At 41.4% G+C, this 17,948-nt stretch overlaps 1 protein-coding gene across 9 annotated transcripts in view; it reads right to left on the reverse strand.

The window, feature by feature from the left end:
* PPFIBP1 (PPFIA binding protein 1) overlaps positions 1-17,684 on the reverse strand; it is a 168,659-nt gene extending 150,975 nt beyond the window's left edge. For 8 of the 9 annotated variants that reach the window (XM_046657176.1, XM_046657168.1, XM_046657159.1 and 5 more), the window contains exons 1-2: positions 17,481-17,684; positions 5,834-5,913 (exon numbers count right to left, since the gene is read on the reverse strand). The gene's annotated coding sequence lies outside the window, so the exon portion shown is untranslated. The remainder of the gene's footprint in view (positions 1-5,833; positions 5,914-17,480) is intronic. The other variant, XM_046657117.1, reaches the window with a different exon arrangement.
* Between the last annotated feature and the right edge of the window lie 264 nt (positions 17,685-17,948).

A 17,948-nucleotide genomic window follows, 5' to 3' on the forward strand; every position in this document is an offset into this window, starting at 1 on the left:
TATCGATGGCAGGTGGTCCTGAACAGGGCCACAAACCACCATCAAAGGTCTCTCTTTCAATGACTGGAAACGACCCAGACCCTCTGTTGATACAGACCACGACTTCTGAAGTACAGCTGACAAGAGGCTAAGGGGATCAAGTTATATGACCACGAGTGCTCAGTGTCTCCGACTAACCTGATTCATGTCAGTCACATACACAGGAGGCGGAAAAAGAAGAAAAAGCTTTAAACAGCTCACCGATTTCTCAGACAGTCGTTTTTCTTAGGAAAGCCTCCCACCCTGGTCAACAGATTTTGCTACAGTTATTTGAGGCACTCGGTGGATTTTACTCTTGACAAGTTAGCCTTCTGTTTCTGCTGTGCTAAAATGCTCAGACTGAAGAAATCAGATGGGGATTTTCACATTTTCAAGAACAGAAGCAGGCAGCCCTCGGCCTCAGGTGGATGCCTTACAGCTTGTGGGAGTGCTAATGAGAGCTAATTACTCTATTTACTCCATCTCCCAACGAGCCAGCAACAAGAAATGCCTGGTACAACTTGCTGGGTTCTCAGGCTTTGTTTCAAAGGGCTGGAGCCAAAATGATTTGGCTGAAGTGATCATCACAGGGCTGCCCAACTGGATTGTTATCTCAGGATCACAAAGCATAGTCTTTAGTCCTTTGTATCCTGTAAATCAATAGTCAAGCCAGCACCAACTTTATTCTTCCAGACTTACTCTACTCTCTTCACTATTATCACCACTATTGCCTCTGCCCACAAATGTCCACTTTGGCTGCAAATTAAGAATTTTAGGAAAATAATTGCCTACTGTCCATCAAAACTAGATGTGGCATTTTACAACGTTCTACACTCAGTTTGCATTAGTCACGAGATTTGGCCAACAGTTCACTCACTTTGATCCTTGAACTCTAGACCCAGGAGGGAACTTAGAAATCATGTAAATTTCACTTAATCACTGACACTTAACTCTATCCATGTTTTTTGTAAAGTATATACATATGGTATGAATTATATAAAAACACAACTCTAATTTATGAATTTATATAAATTTTTAAAAGGCTTTCCCATCCTTGTCTCTCCATTCCAACCAAAGGGGAGGTGGGGGAAGGGAATGGAAAAACCACAGGGCAATAGATCAAAATTTCCCAGAAGAGGAATGAGAAGGTTAGTTATTAACCCAGTAAAGCTCCATCCACCTTAATCTTTCCCATATTCCAATACTTAGATGATGTTTTTTGAAAATGCAACCCTAACTTTAGGGACAAAAAAAATAAGAAAGTCTAAGACATGTTTTAAAGAAGATTCCCACAGGATATTATCTTTAACTCCAGAGAAACAAGACTACATTGGATTATAATATAATTCTAAGATAGTATTTATGATTACTTGGCTCAATTTATTAAAACAGAAAAGTCTAAGTAAACACACGGTAGAAGTTAAATAGCAACTTTCACGTTGAAATTCTTTAGGCAGAAATAATTTTGTAATATTAGTGGAGTTCTTTTTATGTGGTTAATGAGGTCTAGCATAAGGACCCATTAAATCTAACCCAACTTATATATGCATGAAAAATGAAGATTTACTTAACTTTTCTCCCGAGTTACTAGCAACTTAGTCTTTTCTCATGATTTTCTACAACCTTTCTCTTTTTTTTAAGACTGCTCTGTTAGCTGAACGTTTACGATACATGGACAAGTAGTAACTCCACAGAGGATGCCAAAAATCTCAACCATCTATAAAGGAATGACTGGGTTATTGCCCTTCTTGAGAGCTGTCTGTGCTTTTCACATAAACAGGTAGACAAAACATGTTTTATTTTGGCTGTGATCACAGTCCTAAGCTGAGGATTCATCACGAAACTCTCCAAGCAGAAGGATTTCAGAAAAGCAAGTGACATGCAGGACAGAAAAGAAAATCTACTGAACAGGCAAATAACTAGGTCAGATAAAGAAATGTTTCTTGCACTTAAATACAAATAATATTTACTAAAATTTCACAAGTCTGAGCAGGTTTACCAGTTATTCTGAAAATTTTAAACAAAAAAGAACGGCAGCATTTTCAGCTTTGAGACCAGGAAATAATCGTTACTGAGCTCCCAAAAGGAATGAGCCAGATGCTATACTAGGCATCTTGCACATATTACCTCAATTTAATCTTTCTAATATTCCTACAAGGTAAACATTGTTGTCCCATTTTACAGATGAGGAAACTGAGGCTCAGGCTGGGTAAGCAACAAAGTTACAATACTAAGACATGACCATGTTGGGGTTCCATCCAAGATACGTCTGATTCCAAAACCTAAAACAGATGCCGTCACCCTCACTGAATAGCACCACCAAGAAATTACAACTAGACATTACAGTGATGGATTTGTTTCATAAGTAGAGAGGATCAGCTCAGGAGTCAGAAGCTCTAGATTTTAATTACGCTTCTATTGAGCGGTGGTTTCCTCCAAATTAATGGAGATGAAAATAGCATTTAACCTCGTAAGGCTGAGGTGAGAAGCATATTAAAAAGCCCCAGTGAAAGGGCTTTGCAACACAGGTAAGCACTAGTTGTTATTGGTACCTCCCTCTTCAAGCTTCAGCTATTGCCGCTGGTGATGCAACAGGGCTGTGGACTCCTATGAGTCCACCCACAGGGCTGGGAGGTACCTTGACAAGGCTGAGCAACACAGAGCCTGGAGCCCAAGAGAATGCAACTTAAGGGGTGAGGAGTGGATGGGACTTGACCACAGTCTCTGCTCGGTCCACCATCTCATGTACTAAACAAACATAAAAAAATAATTGTGGGCCAACTGTGTGCCAGGCACTGCCACAGTTTGCTCAGCAAGCTACTGATCCCAGTTACTCAGCCACTTGGGAATCTATAGAAGCCCCTCTGCCTTCAGTAAGCTCATTTCCACCCTGAGGGAAAGGAAATTAAAAACAAAACCCAGGGCCAGCCCCAGTGGCCTGGTGGTTAAGTTCGGCACACTCTGCTTTGGCAGCCTGGGTTCAGTTCCTGATCACGGACCTATACCACTCATCTGTCAGTAGCCATGCTGTGGCAGCAGCTCACATACAAAAAGAGAGGAAGACTGGCAGCAGATCCAGCTCAGGGTAACTCTTGATCAGCAAAAAAATTTTTTAAAAAAACCACCCAAGAAGCCATGATCCAACACAAGCTTCACCCTTTCTCACCAACCTTCCCTATTCACACACACACTCACACACACATACAGACGTGGAGGGTTTTCCATGGTACACAGTGGGTGCCCACAGCAGACTAAACACTTGAGGCCCGTTTATCTTCATTAGGAAACTCTACAGTGGTCTACTTTGGGATAAAATTTTAAACACTGATGACTCAGTATAGTGACTTCCAGAGCAGACAGGATCCATTTCAGTACAGACAAAGGAAAGTTGAAGATCCCAGGTGGAAAATAAAATCAACAGATTCGTCTACATAAAAATTTTAAACTTCTGTATCATTAGAAACAAAATTAAAAGACAAACCAAATAGGGGCTGGCCCCGTGGCCGAGTGGTTAAGTTCGCGCGCTCCGCTGCAGGCGGCCCAGTGTTTCGTTGGTTCGAATCCTGGGCGCGGACATGGCACTGCTCATCAAACCACGCTGAGGCAGCATCCCACATGCCACAACTAGAGGGACCCACAACGAAGAATATACAACTATGTACTGGGGGGCTTTGGGGAAAAAAAGGAAAAAATTAAAATCTTTACAAAAAAAAAAGACAAACCAAATAAAAACTTCAAAAAAAAAAACTATGTGAAAATATTTGTAATAACTATGAGAGAGGGTTAGTAACAGTTAATAAACGAAAAACATAAACTAGACTTTATGACAAATGAGAAAAATACTAATACCCAACAGATAAAATGGGCAAAGTACATAAACAGTTTGTTAAACAGGAAATACAGCCAACAGTCATATAAACCTATTTGACCTCATTACTATCAAATAAACAAAAAAAGAAAAACAAAATACCTTTTCTCCTAGAAAATTATCAAGTAAAATTAAAATGAGAATAGCACTCTGCTAATGGCAGCAAAAATTAGTAGAAACTTTTTGGCAACTGATAGTAATATCAATCAAAATATCCATACACATCCACACCCATGGTTCTACTTCTGGTCGTCTATTGTAAAGATGGGAACGATCTGAAATGCAGAAAAATTCTGACTGCATAAAGACGCTCATCAAAAATTGAAAACAGGCTGTATGCTCTGCAATAGGATTAAATAAATCATGAAACACCCATAGATGGAATATTTTACAGTCCGATGAAATATTTACAGGTATTTTTGTAGTATGGGAAATGCAAATAAAACAATACTAAGTAAAAAAAAGTGGGACACAAAATCATATCCTCAGAATATTTCAAATATAGAAAAAAATATATGAATGGAAACAAATATAAGGAAACATACCAACAGTAGTTGTACCCTTGTGCGGTAGGATTACTGTTGACTTTTTTTAACTGTCTTCTTTATGTTTTTTCTACTCAGATCTTCCATAGGGTGCATATACTACTTTTATAATTACAAAAAATTTAAATAATCTCAACTGCAAATCCACAATAAACAATAGCTGGAAATCCAACAGTCCTCTAAGCCACTCCCACAAATACCAGAACACTGTGCAGAAAGCAGGTGAGGCAGTAAACAGGGGGAAAAGCAGCTTTGTTTTAAATCTAGAGCTAGAAAAACATTAGCCTTCTTGATGTGAAAACAAAAACTTTTCACATCCCACTTATCAAAATATATTTTGGACATTCACTTACGAAAACATTTTCCATCAGAGGATTTAAACCCACACACCAAACTTATCTTCACAGAACAAACTAGTTGAGCAAGCAGGAAGTTTACCAGGAACACCCTAAAAACTAATAATTGTTTTCACAGCTCCGACAAAACCACGCCAGCTCACGTTAGCACACCGTGTACTACACACGATCTCCAGTGAGTCTGTCACTTCTAAACAGGAGGGCATGAAATCCTTAGCATAAAGGCTTTTCCTCAGCAAGAACCACAGATGCTGCTGAAATTAAGCCTTTTGGGGTTCACTCTCTCAAAACTGATTTTGCAGTCTTTGAGATGGTTTTCTCAGAGGAACAGTTAACTATACCAAACTCTTTGCATTCACTATCTTGTTTCATCTTCACAACCCTACAAGGCAGGGTTTCTCAACCTCAGCACTACTGACATTGTGGGCCAGAAACTTCTTTGTTATGGCGGGGCTGTCTCGTGCATTGTAGGATGTTTAGCAGCATCCCTGGTCTCTACCTACTAAACATCACTCCTCCCTCCCCCGACAGTTGTGACACAAGAAAGGAGCCACACATCCACCCTTTCTACTTTAGTCTCCTTTACATCCCTGTGGAGCCTCTTCTGGGCCTCAGTGCACAGCAGCCGGATGAACCATGATTCTCATCATACAAGCACTGACGGAGTCCCTACTGGGTAGCAGGGCTGGCAACAAGGCACGGTCATGGACTTCAACAGTACACAGTCTATCTGAAGAAATACGACACAACCAGAGACAAGCCACTTGGAGTGTTAGCTTTGGAGAAAACTCTCGGTTTCCTCATCTGTGAAATGCAGATAATGCTAGTGCTGCCCTCATTAATCAACCGAGATGGTGTAACTAAAGTTCCTATCATGAAGCGCAATTTCAAAAAACTAGAGACCAAATGTGTGACAATAAATAAGCACAGGCATTGGAAGGATTACAGCATCTCAAAATCACTGGGCTGGAAGGAACCTTCAAAAACAACCTGAACTCACCATCCACTTCTTTCTTGAACATTTGAAAATCCAGAGATTTACTTACCTGCTTCCAGCCGAGTTCGCGGGCTGAGCTCTGACTGAGGCTCTTAGCAAAGGCTCCCAGGTGAACTGCTTTAAGTGGGCCTGGAGGAAAGAGGAGGGTGTCAGCAAAGGTCAACAGACAAAGTAGAAAGGTTGAGAGGCCATAGGGCACCCAGGGGTGCAAAGCCTGCTTCTGAGCACCTGGCAACAGGGAAGACAAGCACAGAGAAAGAGGTCAAGATCAGATGAGGCCACAAGGTGACACAGTGGTGACACTGGCCAGGAGAGACCTAAGAAATATTTCTCCTACAAAAGCAATCAAGAGCTACTGCTAAGCATACACCCAACTTCCATTATGAAGGTGGAGAACTTCATTTCTCAGACTAAAGGATCAGCATTCCGATTGCTTCACAGCCTTCCCTGAGAACAGGCAAATTCATGCTTTAAATTTACATAAGTGAAAGCGAAGGTTTTGCCAGAACAGAGTCAATCTTCCTCCCCATGTCCACAGGTCCTCCTGTTCTCTAGGGCACCAGCACAGCACAAGGAAACAAGAGCCCAGCGTAGCCAGATCTTCTCTTTGTTAAATCTGAACTTCAAGAGGTAAAACCTCCCAAACTTTAAGTACTGGCTTACATTTCTTACCATGCTGTCCAGGTCAAATCAAACCTGTCTCTCCAGAGTCTCCAACCTAGGGCCACCAGGATGAGGACTCTGCTGTAAACCACAGTCCACTGGAGATCAAAGAAAGCTTTGGAGCAGGCAGGGTGGCCTCGTACCAAAGGTTTATTTGGAAGATTTGCCTGGTGATGAGGTGCAGAACATAGGGAAGAAACCCACTGCAGGGTCTATATCAGAGATGATGGGGATGTGAACCAAGGCAATGGCAGAGGGAATGGAGAGTGAGTCAAGAAATAGTTGAAAGGCAAAAAGGACAGTGCTGATGGCCCAGAGAGGGTCCCTAGGATACCAGACACAAACTCGACCCACTGCAAACTTTGATAATGAAGCTGAGACTTTAAGACCCGAGGGAAACTCAGGTTCAAAAGAGAGCTCCTTGACTTCCAAGAACCAGGGCCATCTTCATGGACTTGTGACCTGTGAAGTCACACAGAACCCCATGCTCACTAAGGCCCCACACTTGGTTTAATGCTCTGCTGTCATCATCTTGAGATTCTTAATAATTTTAACTTTGAACTTGTGTTTTGTAAATGAGGTCTGTTGGGACAAGGGAGCGTGCAGGTGAGCAGAGGCGATCTGTTTAATACGTGTGGCCACCATTCCTTGCCGCCCCATTCATACATAATGTTTGCAATGCCCCATGAGCACAGAACTTCGGTGCACTCCGAATGCATAGGACTTCAGCAAGACTCAAAGCGAGCTCAACGTAAGAGTGTTACAAATACAACTGAGTAAGCAGGTGGGTGGGTGCTGACAGCTCCAGGAGGCCATGCTTTCCATTTCAATCAGAATTTGCTTTGCACGAAGAAACAAGGCAATTTCTTTCTAAGAAACACAAACAACCAAGGAATCCTATCATATCCTCTCTTACTCCTGTTACTTCCCTATACTAGCCAATCACTTACGCTGAAAACGATGCCACAGAAGGAAAAGGAAAGATCGAGCAACCCATAGCTCTTCGTCCTTTCAGTCCTTCCTTATGCCAGTCCTTCCTTCTGTAAGCCAAAGATTATCAGAACGTGTGCAAATCAAGTTGTGAAATAGAAGTCGCGAGTTGATTTTGCGCAGTGTTTCCTCTGTTCTGGTAAGAACACTGTGCATTTGCATTTATAAACTACAAAATACAAAGTGTGTGATTTCAGTAATTCTGCATACATGTTACACGCTCTTCATTTGCAGCTAACGCTGGCACTGCACAATACAAAGATGAACAAAATCCCTGCCAAGAATTTTAATATTTAATTTTTCTTCACCTCAGATGACGCAAAAGTAAATAAACACCATGATGAATCAAGAGAGACACTTGGAGAAGAAAAGGAGAAGCTTTTTATGTTAGTACCTTTAATAGCACTTTTTCCTGCTTTTTGAACAAGGGGCTACACATTTTCATTTTACACTGGGCTCCACAAATAGGTAGCTGGCCCCACTGAGAACCACTGAACTCAAGGATATCATGCCTATCTAAACATGCTACACGCACTTGGATAAGTTTTTACTGCCATCTTTCAAAGCAACCCCCAAAAGACCCACCTCTGGACTGACGGGAGGTGCTGATTTTGAGCACCTCGTCTTAATTTTCAGATCGCTTCAGTTCTTATCTTTCAATCCCCTTATGTCATTACAACAACGAATCTGCTGAAATACTGCAACCTAATGTCTTTTCAACTAAAGATCTTTTTGAAATAATTAAACTGAAGACTAAAGACCTTACGGGGAACAGCATGCAACGCAGAGGCCTCTCTGCTGGACAACTCCCGTCTGTAGAGTATCTCCTGGGGCTTTGATGGCTCGGTTTTAACCAAACCCAGACTGTGGTTCCAGAACCAGGCTGTTTCTCACCACTCAAAGCGCTCAGGTTTCCCCCGGGAAGCTGTTCTGTGAACCATTAAGTCTGGTTGTCTAAAAATTCCCCCTTCAAAGACAGTCAAGTTTTCCTTTGTCTCATTTCATTCTCTTCTTCTTTTTTATACCACTACTTTCCACTTCAATAAATTAATTTCCTGCCTGGAGACACATCCTGGCAAATGTGTCAGCTTGTATTGTTTAGCTGAGAGACTTCTGTCATTCTTTCAAATTTTTTCTCTGTACCAATAATCCCGCAAGCCAGCCTCTCAGGAGCCTGAGTTACTTGTCTATGAATTTCCTTTCACTGCTTCCTATTAGACTGAAAACTCGCAGACTGCCTGCGGTGAACTTACTCAACTCTTATCGCTTCAATCTTCGACTTCTTTTCATTTCCCCCATCCTTCCTTCCATGCCGTCTGAAGAAGGGTTCTTAGGGATTCCAGGCTAACCTGCCACCCTCCACCTGATTTTTGCAACTATCCCTTATTTCTCCCCCAGACTTTGCACTCATTCCCACCTCTCTTTTGCTTCTTTCACGTCACCCTTTCTACCTGTACCTTCCCCAAACCCAAGCTATCACAGCATGTCTCTCCTTGTTCAATTCCTTGAAAGGCTGGGCCGACCGGGTCACCCGTGGTTCATCATCTCCCATGTATTCCTCGATTTTTTGCATTCTGGATTCCATCTCTACTGTGCTCCTGAAACCACTCCCTCCAAGTTCACGAATGACCTGGTGGCTGGACCAGCGGCAGTTTCTCAGACTCATCCTTGTAACAGACTCATTCTGCACTGGATGGCATGGACGGTCCACTTGCGTTGGGTGTGCTTCCTCCCTTGACTGCCACCATCCTCCACTTCCCTGGTCGTTCCTCCTCTACCTCCTTTAATAACTGTTCTTTGGCCTGATTGTGTCTAAACGTCAGAGTTCCCTGAAGGCTGTGTACTTGCTTCTCTTTTTATTCTACGTTCTCGTCTTTGGCAAGTTCATCTACTCTCACTCTTTATGTAACAGCCCTATGGAGAAGATCCATCAATTTAGGGTTTTGCCTCAACACCAAACCTAAATTTCAAATTCTTGCTTAACATCTGCATGTGGATAAAATCAACTAACAGTTCTTCATAGCTTTTAAATGCCAAGTACAGAACTAAGCCAGAGGCAGTAATATGAAGTGGTTGAGGATACTGACCCTGGAGGCTGTATCCACCTGCGTTTAAATCCTGAGTACAACACACAATCTGTGTGACCTGGGGAAATTCACTTAGCCTCTCTGTGCCTCAGATTCCTCACCTGTAATATAGGAATAATAACAGTATCTTTTCTTAGGGTTGATGTAGGGATTAAATCTAAGTTAAAATATGTAAGGTGCTTAGAACAGTGCTTGGTACACACCATATGCTATGTAAGCTTTGGCTATTATTATTGTTGTGGTTATTCTCCTAAAAACCTAATACCCCTACTAATATCCAACAGACTATTTCCAGAGTCATCTTTATAAAATAACAGTCCTCATATCCCTCTCCACCTTACACCAAAAAACTCATTTTAAAGCATAATCTTGTCACTCTCTTTAAAACCGTCTAAGATCTAGCTCCAGTATCTCTCACCTCTCTTAACAATATAGATCTTTGCATCTTATCTTGCTCTAAAACTAACCTCACTATATTCCACACTTTCCTCCAAACCCAAGTGTGCTCATTTCCCCCGACAGTGCCTCCTCAAAATCTCATCCTCATCCTTCAAGGCCCATTCAAATCGCACCTCCTCTATGGGACCCCACTCCCCCCAATCCTTTGCTCGAGTGACTAGTCTAATTCATAGCATGATCTTCCCCCGCCTACCTCCAAAAGGCCCAACAAATTGATTTTTTTAATTTTAATACTTTTTATATTTCAAGAATGTACGAGCGTTGTAAAATAGACATTAATATGCTGTAAAAACAAAACTAAAGCCCCCTGCATCTTCCCTGCCATCCTAATCCCATCCCCTCAAATCAGCCCATTTAGCAATTTTTCACACACTGACAAATATAAACTAAACATGTGCACTGGTTGCTTTTTTTGGTAAAATATATATTATAGACATTCGTATAAGTCAGTATATTTTTTTCAACTTTAACAGCTGAATAGCATTCTAAATCTGTCTTATATTATGGTTATGTGTAAGAAAGGTCATTCCCTTTCTGCCTCCATCTCCTGTAGATGAATATTCTTAAGGGTATAAGACCATGTTTTGTCTGTCTTTATAGCTCCAAGAGGACCCTGTACCAAGGCCAAGAACTGATAGCAAACGTTCAGTGAAATAATAACAACAATATCTGTCATTAATCCAGTGCTCATTGTGTGCCAGAAAAACAACTGTTAGTGCGTCATATATATTATCATATTTAATCCCCATAACCACTCAATTATTCCCATTTCACAGAAGATGAAATCACATAGCTAGAATCACAAGGGATTCTAATCTACATTTATCTGACTCTGGAGTCCACTCCCTGCATCCCTATGCTACAGCTTATAAAATTTTCACAAGGACATCCTTTGCCTTTTCAACCAAAGCTGGAGAGCAGAAGAGCTCTAAATATTCTGGTTTAGGCAGGTGGGACTGAGCATAAGAGACGGGCGTTGAAATGAATGGCGAGGAGATGGAGGCAAGCGGCTATAGCTGTAAAGCTAATCTACCGTTCGGGGATTCAATCCGTGTTCAGTGAGAACCTACTCAAGTTGAATGACTTGCCTCCCCCTCTTGAGTCTCCCCACCACACTCTTCTTCAGAAACAGCTGCCACCATTTGTTGAAAATCTATGTGCCAAATGTGCCATTATTATTTCTATTAATAATTTCTGATTATTTCTAATACTGACAAAAATCCTATGAGACAAATTTCAGTACCACCATCTTGCACGTGGAAAAAACTGAGACCCAGAGAAGTTAAATTACTTGCCAATATCAGACTGTAATAAATAGCAAAGCCAGGATTCAAGATGAGGGTCTGTAGGGCTTCAAAGTCCGACCCCTATTTTTGTCACACAAAATGCTTTTAATTCTTAGAGAAAAGATGAACTATGACTTTTTAGAATTTAAACTCACTTAAGATCACATTTGGCTGCAACTAACTGACCCAACTTCTGTGGTAACCGAATGGAGATTTTTTTCTCACAAGAACTCAAGAGATGGGCAGAAGTCTGGGATAGCAGTTCCAGAATGCCATCTGCTTACCCCTCAAGGGTCTTGTCTTTGGTCACAAGATGGCTTCTCTGCTTAGAAAATACTTTTAGGGAGGAAGAAGTACAAAGAGCAAAGGTCTAACAGGCAAGCTCAGAGGCTGTCCCCTTATAGGAGCTTTGTGGGGAGCCCCACCCAGCTACTTACACCTCATTGGCCAGGACTATGTCACTCAGACAGCACCCCCCCAGCTGCAAAGGATTCTGGGAAATCAAGTTGGTTTTTTTTTTAACTGGCCATGGTAGCAAATTAAACAAAATGGGTTCAGCTGTAGGCAACAAGTGAATGGGATGGATATTGACTGGGCATCCAGCTGTGTCTGCCCTACAGGGTGATGAAGAGTGTAAGTCATCCTAGAGAATCAAGGTACCCTAAGGAGAGAAAAGCAACAGAAGAACCTTAAATCTGTGTTTCAAAGCCCTCTTGGTTGTGCGAAGTCACACACTGATAGGATGAAGGCTGGAAGAATATGAAAGTTTTACAAAAGCATCCAAGCAGCTGATCCAGAGGAAAAACACTGAGACCCAGGTGACTTCACACAAATCATCCTGGCACACTCACAGGTTCAACCAGAGCGTTTCCTCCGAGTCCTCACTTTTTCCCTTCCTCCCACTCACTCACTTCCCAGAGTTAATTTAGATGAGAACCTACAGGCTCATTTGACTCTTCTATCATTCACAAGAAAAAGTAGAGCATGTTCAAATTCTGAAGCAAACAAAATAAAATTCTCTACTATGTGTTGTCAGGAGAAGCAGCATCTTTAGAAAAAGATAATGGTTACAGAACATTATTTATGCAACTGCAGACACATTGTCAAGTTATTATATTAAGAAAACAGGCAATAGAGTTTTAGCCTTGTTTTCACTTTCTTCCAAATAAATTCAATAAACATTCCTCATAAAACTCTGTGGTGGTGAGATGACATTTGTGCAACGTACTATAGATGGAGAGAAGAATGACAAAGAGCCAGCAAAAAAGGACTTCTGTAAGCTAGATCCTAGGCACAGAAATACAAGATAACACAGGCATCTTGAGTAATATAGTAGAGTATTACATTCATAGCATGGAAGAATTAAGACACTTCCCAATGGGCCTACCCACTTCTTCCCAAGACTTACCTTGCTTGCCTAAAGAATTTGGCCACTTATTTATGAATGGGGATGGACCTGCCACTGAAAACATCTTTACTCTCTCTCTCTCTCACGAGGTAAAATTAAGTTTGCCCTTGTTAACAAACACACACACTAGGAATCAGCACACCTGCCACCTTGAATTTGTGTCTGTTTTTATGTCAAATGCTTGATTTCCCTAAATTAAAAGAAAGGTAAAAATAACTAGCCTTACTCTGGAGTTCAGAGGGTGTCCATAAAATCTACAGCCTGTCCCAAACATTATAACACTTGATCTTCTTCCTACATGATCCTCATTTAAGACATGAGCCTTTGCCAGAATGACGGATACTTGATGCAATTCGAGTTTGTACAATTCCCGCAGTCATGGACATTTTTAGGTGCACCACTGCACAGAAACCACTAAATGATCTTTCTATTCTGAACTCACTACACTTGCCAACAAAAACAAGGATGCGCATGTGGGCCAGTCAAAATGTGAGTCACAGCAAGTTCTAGGCAGACACATAACCAAAGTCCAATCACAATCTGACAACACACCCACCTGGACCACTCGGAGTCCAAACCCACATTTCAGAAATAGAAGCTCTTCAACGGGTGCAGACCGGTACACGTTTCACTCAGACCCTCCTCTCCCGTCAAACCTGCCTAAGAAGTGTGCAAACTTAAAACGCCTGGAAGGACCCATTTTTTAAACTAAAATCCAGTTGTTTGGTGTTTCAGATCCTTCAAAGTGTAAAAAATATTGAGGTAAAAGAAGCTCTCATCGAGGTTGCGGAGAAAAAGGAACCCTCATACACTGCTGGTGGGAATGCAAACTGGTGCAGCCACTATGGAAAACAGTATGGAGATTCCTCAAAAACTTAAAAATAGAACTACCATACGATCCAGCCATCCCACTACTGGGTATCTATCCAAAGAGCTTGAAGTCAGCAATCCCAAAAGTCCTATGCACCCCAATGTTTATTGCAGCACTCTTTACAATAGCCAAGACGTGGAAGCAACCTAAGTGTCCAGCAACAGACGAATGGATAAAGAAGATGTGGTACATATATACAATGGAATACTACTCAGCTGCAAAACAGAACAAAATCATTCCATTTGCAATAACATGGATGGACCTTGAGAGAATTATGTTAAGTGAAATAAGCCAGCAAGAGAAAGATAATCTGTGTATGACTCCACTCATATGAGGAATTTAAAACTATGGACCAAGAACAGTTTAGTGGATACCAGGGGAAAGGTGGGGTGGGGGGTGGGCACAAAGGGTGAAGTGGTGCACCTACAACATGACTGACAAACATTAACGTACAACTGAAATTTCACAAGATTGTAACCTATCAATAACTCAATAAAAAAAAAAAAGAAGCTCTCATTGCTTGGCTTTTTTGAAACATTGTCAACTAACGGCAACCCGGCATCAATAATTACCATATTCAAAATAAAGAGTGTAAAAGAAATGGAAGTGTTTTTGTATTTTGTAGGGTGGGTTAGTTCAGTTTAGTTTTTTTTAAGGCACTAGCTCCACTTAATAAAGCCTCAGTCTTTGTGGTGGTGACATATGTGACAAAGCTGTAGGTTTTCTGACTAGGAAAAAGGTTTTGACATGGACTGTGATGATTTCGAGAAAAAATGACACACTACACTACAGACACAAGGAACTGCATAAGCCCAAAGCAGTTTTTGGGTGGTGTCAATTTTTGGACAGTTTGATGGCAGATTTAATTGTGAAATTATTAACCTTTAGTTGAAAGGAAATGCTGGCCAGAAGATAGACACTTTGCTCCCTTTATCCCCAAACAACACCCAGTGTCACTAACCTTAACAGCTTTGAATTTCACAGTTAAACCCATCTGTTCAACCATGATTAAAAATAATCATCATCATGGCTCCCTGAAAAATTTCACAATTGGCTGCTCAATTGTGATTTTTTTCCCCTTAATTTCAGTACTAATATGACTTTCTAGGGAAATCTATGGGAATAAAAAAGTCATTATTGTGCAATATCTGTTGCCTATGTTTTTACCTGGAAGCACTGTTTCTTTAATAAAGAACCAAGACACAGACCCAAATGTGAATGGATATTCACTCATTCATCCTCTCATTCATTCATTGTTTTGAAAAGGTAATTCAAAACCAGGTCAGAAACATGTAATAATATCTTTGGAATGATAGAATGATGAATGAGGTCTTCTTTCCATTAAAAGTTTGAAAAATACGCTATTTGAGATAGAGGTACTTTTAAAAATCGGAGATGAAAAACTCAAAAAGTTTAATAATTTTAATATAACAAATTATCAAGATACTCTAAATTAACTACAAAAATATAAATATTTCATGAATATGAAAGACAGGTTTTAAAAATAAGTCAGCCAGTCAATAACTGAGGGAAAAATGACCTTGTTCTGATTTATCTCATGCTGCCACAGTGAGTGATAAAAAACAACATAACCAAAACAGAGTTAATAAACTCTCCCTCGCTGAACTGTTTCCCAAAAATGTCTATGATGCCCTTGGAATGAGGCACTATTGATCTGAACTACATTGTGCCCTGGATCTCAAGTCAACATTTGTCCACAAAGGCCAGATTATCCTATTTTTTAAAGCAGCTGTTGGAACTATGATAGTTGCTGGTCAAAGAGAATTTAACCAAAACCTGATCCCACCTTTCTCAATAACTCAAAGGTCTTTCAAGTGTTATCCTTTAAAAGTACGACGTTTTACTATACCACATCTGCCTCATAATCACGGACCAAGAAAGGGGAATATTGGTTAAAACTAAGTATGCAAAATTACTGTTTTACTCAAACTATGAATAATATTTAAAGCTTTGGCACATTCGAGTCCCTAAGCCAGGACTAGTCTCTTGGAAAGAAAGTGTAAATCAGAATTTGGCACACCAGGATAACATCCCAAAGATACTCTTGACTTGACTGGTTATTACAAACAGCAGTTCGAACACTCCATTGGCCAAGGATCCCATGCGCTCACATCAGCCCACAGGAATTCCACATCATCTCCTTCTCCTTCCCACTGAAAAAGTACACTGGAAAACAGTGTTTGACGTACTTCCTATAGAACATAAATAGAAAAGATTTGTCCACCATTCTTTCAGAGCCATTAGGCAACTTCTGTTTCTTAGTTCAAAATACAAACCAAAATTAAAATGGTCTGGCTTTCCCGTACAGCACACCTTCCCTTTGCAAAAAACCTGCTCTTTATCCACCCTGTGCTATTTCATTCTTTTAGGAACTAAGAACAATACAGACCCAGGTGTTTCATAAACAACAGCAAAACAAACTACTTCTTTCCAGCCCTGAAACCTAACTGTCAGCTAGCTAGAAAGATGGAGAACCCCACTTATAAAGTCCTGTATCTTCGCAATTCCCGACTTGGGTTTCTTAGATGCAATGTTGTGGCTTCTTTCTTTCCTCTCCTCATCTCCTGGAAATGCCCTTTCATTCAGACACCTGGGATGCAGCTTTGACTCACAATGAAGTCCTCACCCGCCCGTTTCCTCCTGACCTGGAACAGAAGGATACTCACTGCTGAGGAACAGTGGTGAAAACAGGGAACTTGACTCAGGAATCTCAACCCTACATTTTTTTTTCTTCTTCAAAAGAAAGAGCCTTACACACTGACAAGTGAGGGTTCTGAATCAGTTTATGGAGGTAATTTTTTCTCCAGAAAGTCAATCACACCCAGTTAGTGACCTGGGCACACAAAATCTCACAGCAAGCAAAAGAAAGGATTTGAAACAGGAAATAAATAAAAATCAGATTTCTATATTTCCACTTCTGAAAATATTTTTTCTCCCAACAAGCAATTGCTTCCCTAAATACCAAAATTGAATGCTAAATCAAGTCCTCTTTCTATTGCTTTCTGTCCTTTTTTATTGAAAGGAAAGATTTGTTTTGGTCCCACATGTTGAAAAATTCACGTTCCTATAATTAAGAGTTTGTGTGCCTCGCCTTCTGGCCACATTGCCCTGTTAAAACTCCCTTCTCGAAAAATGACCCCTGAAATCACAACTACCAGCCCCCATCCTTTCCTCAGGCAGCCACGGAAAACAGATCTGAAGATTCTCAGCTGCCTTCCTAACTCCTCCAGATCACAAAGTTGGCACTCAATTAAAATGTTAAGAGTGAAAAAGAGTTGGAGTTTTAGAAGTCTGCCCCCAAGAGACCGATTCTCCCACAAGCTCATAATTAATACACTCCAAGTGAATTTCTCATATCCTGACTGGACCGTATAAAAGGATTTATGATGTTCATATATAAAAATATATATAAGAATGTATAAGAATCACAATAATCGTCTTTCATTTAAATCAATATTAATAGGTCACAGGGGAACGAAAAAATACAAAACTTTTGTTCTCTCTCAAAGAGCATAATTTTTGAGTCGACGTTTCATAAACTTTTTGTGACATTTTAAAATAACTCCCCACCCCTAGCCACCCACACACACACATACACACACCCCACACGCTTCTTTGACTGGGGAGTTCTCAAGCACTATTAGGAGACCAGGGTGCAGGGATCTAAGGACACAGACAAGAGCTTACACGTCCAAGTCTGGAGGTATTTTTCACATACGAGCTAGTCGGGCGCCCCGGGAGTAAGCTCTACCCCCCTTCAAAAAAAAAAGTGCCCGTTCCCACTGGGAAACAGGAGTGAGTTGCAAAAGGAAATCGACCCGGGGAAGAGGAGGAGCAGCTGCAACACCCAGAGGCAACCACACAACGGTGCCACTTCCCTCTGGTCTCCGAGTGCAGCCGAACGCCCTTACCTGGGGGGTGGAGAGCCGCCGGCACTACTTCCAGAAGTTCTGCTTCACCTTCCCTCGGAGTTCAAAGCCCCAGCACTCGGGCCCCGCCGCAGGCTCGCCAACCCCAATCCTTTCCCGTCCCGCTCCCGCCTTCCCCACCCTGTCGGCCCTACACCATGTCAGGAATCCGGGCAGGCACCGAGCTGGGAGCTGACATCACTCCCAGTTCCAGGTACCTCCCCCTCCCACTGCCGCCTTCTCTCCTCCCTCCCTGCAGGAATTAGCCAAAGAGCGTTCGCAAGGGGGTGGGGTCGGCCGCGCCCGGGCTCCAGCTGATTGGGCCTGGGGAAAGTCACTCAGAGGAGTCAACTAATTTTATACATTCCTCGCTGAGCGAGACTGGGGCTGGAAGTGGGTGTTGATAGGAAAAAAATGCTGCCTTTCTGCTATCTCTAAGGAAGAGGAGATAATAGGATGGGGGGAAACCTT

Source organism: Equus quagga, chromosome 1, assembly GCF_021613505.1.
Source record: "Equus quagga isolate Etosha38 chromosome 1, UCLA_HA_Equagga_1.0, whole genome shotgun sequence".
NCBI classification, from domain to species: Eukaryota; Metazoa; Chordata; class Mammalia; order Perissodactyla; family Equidae; genus Equus; species Equus quagga.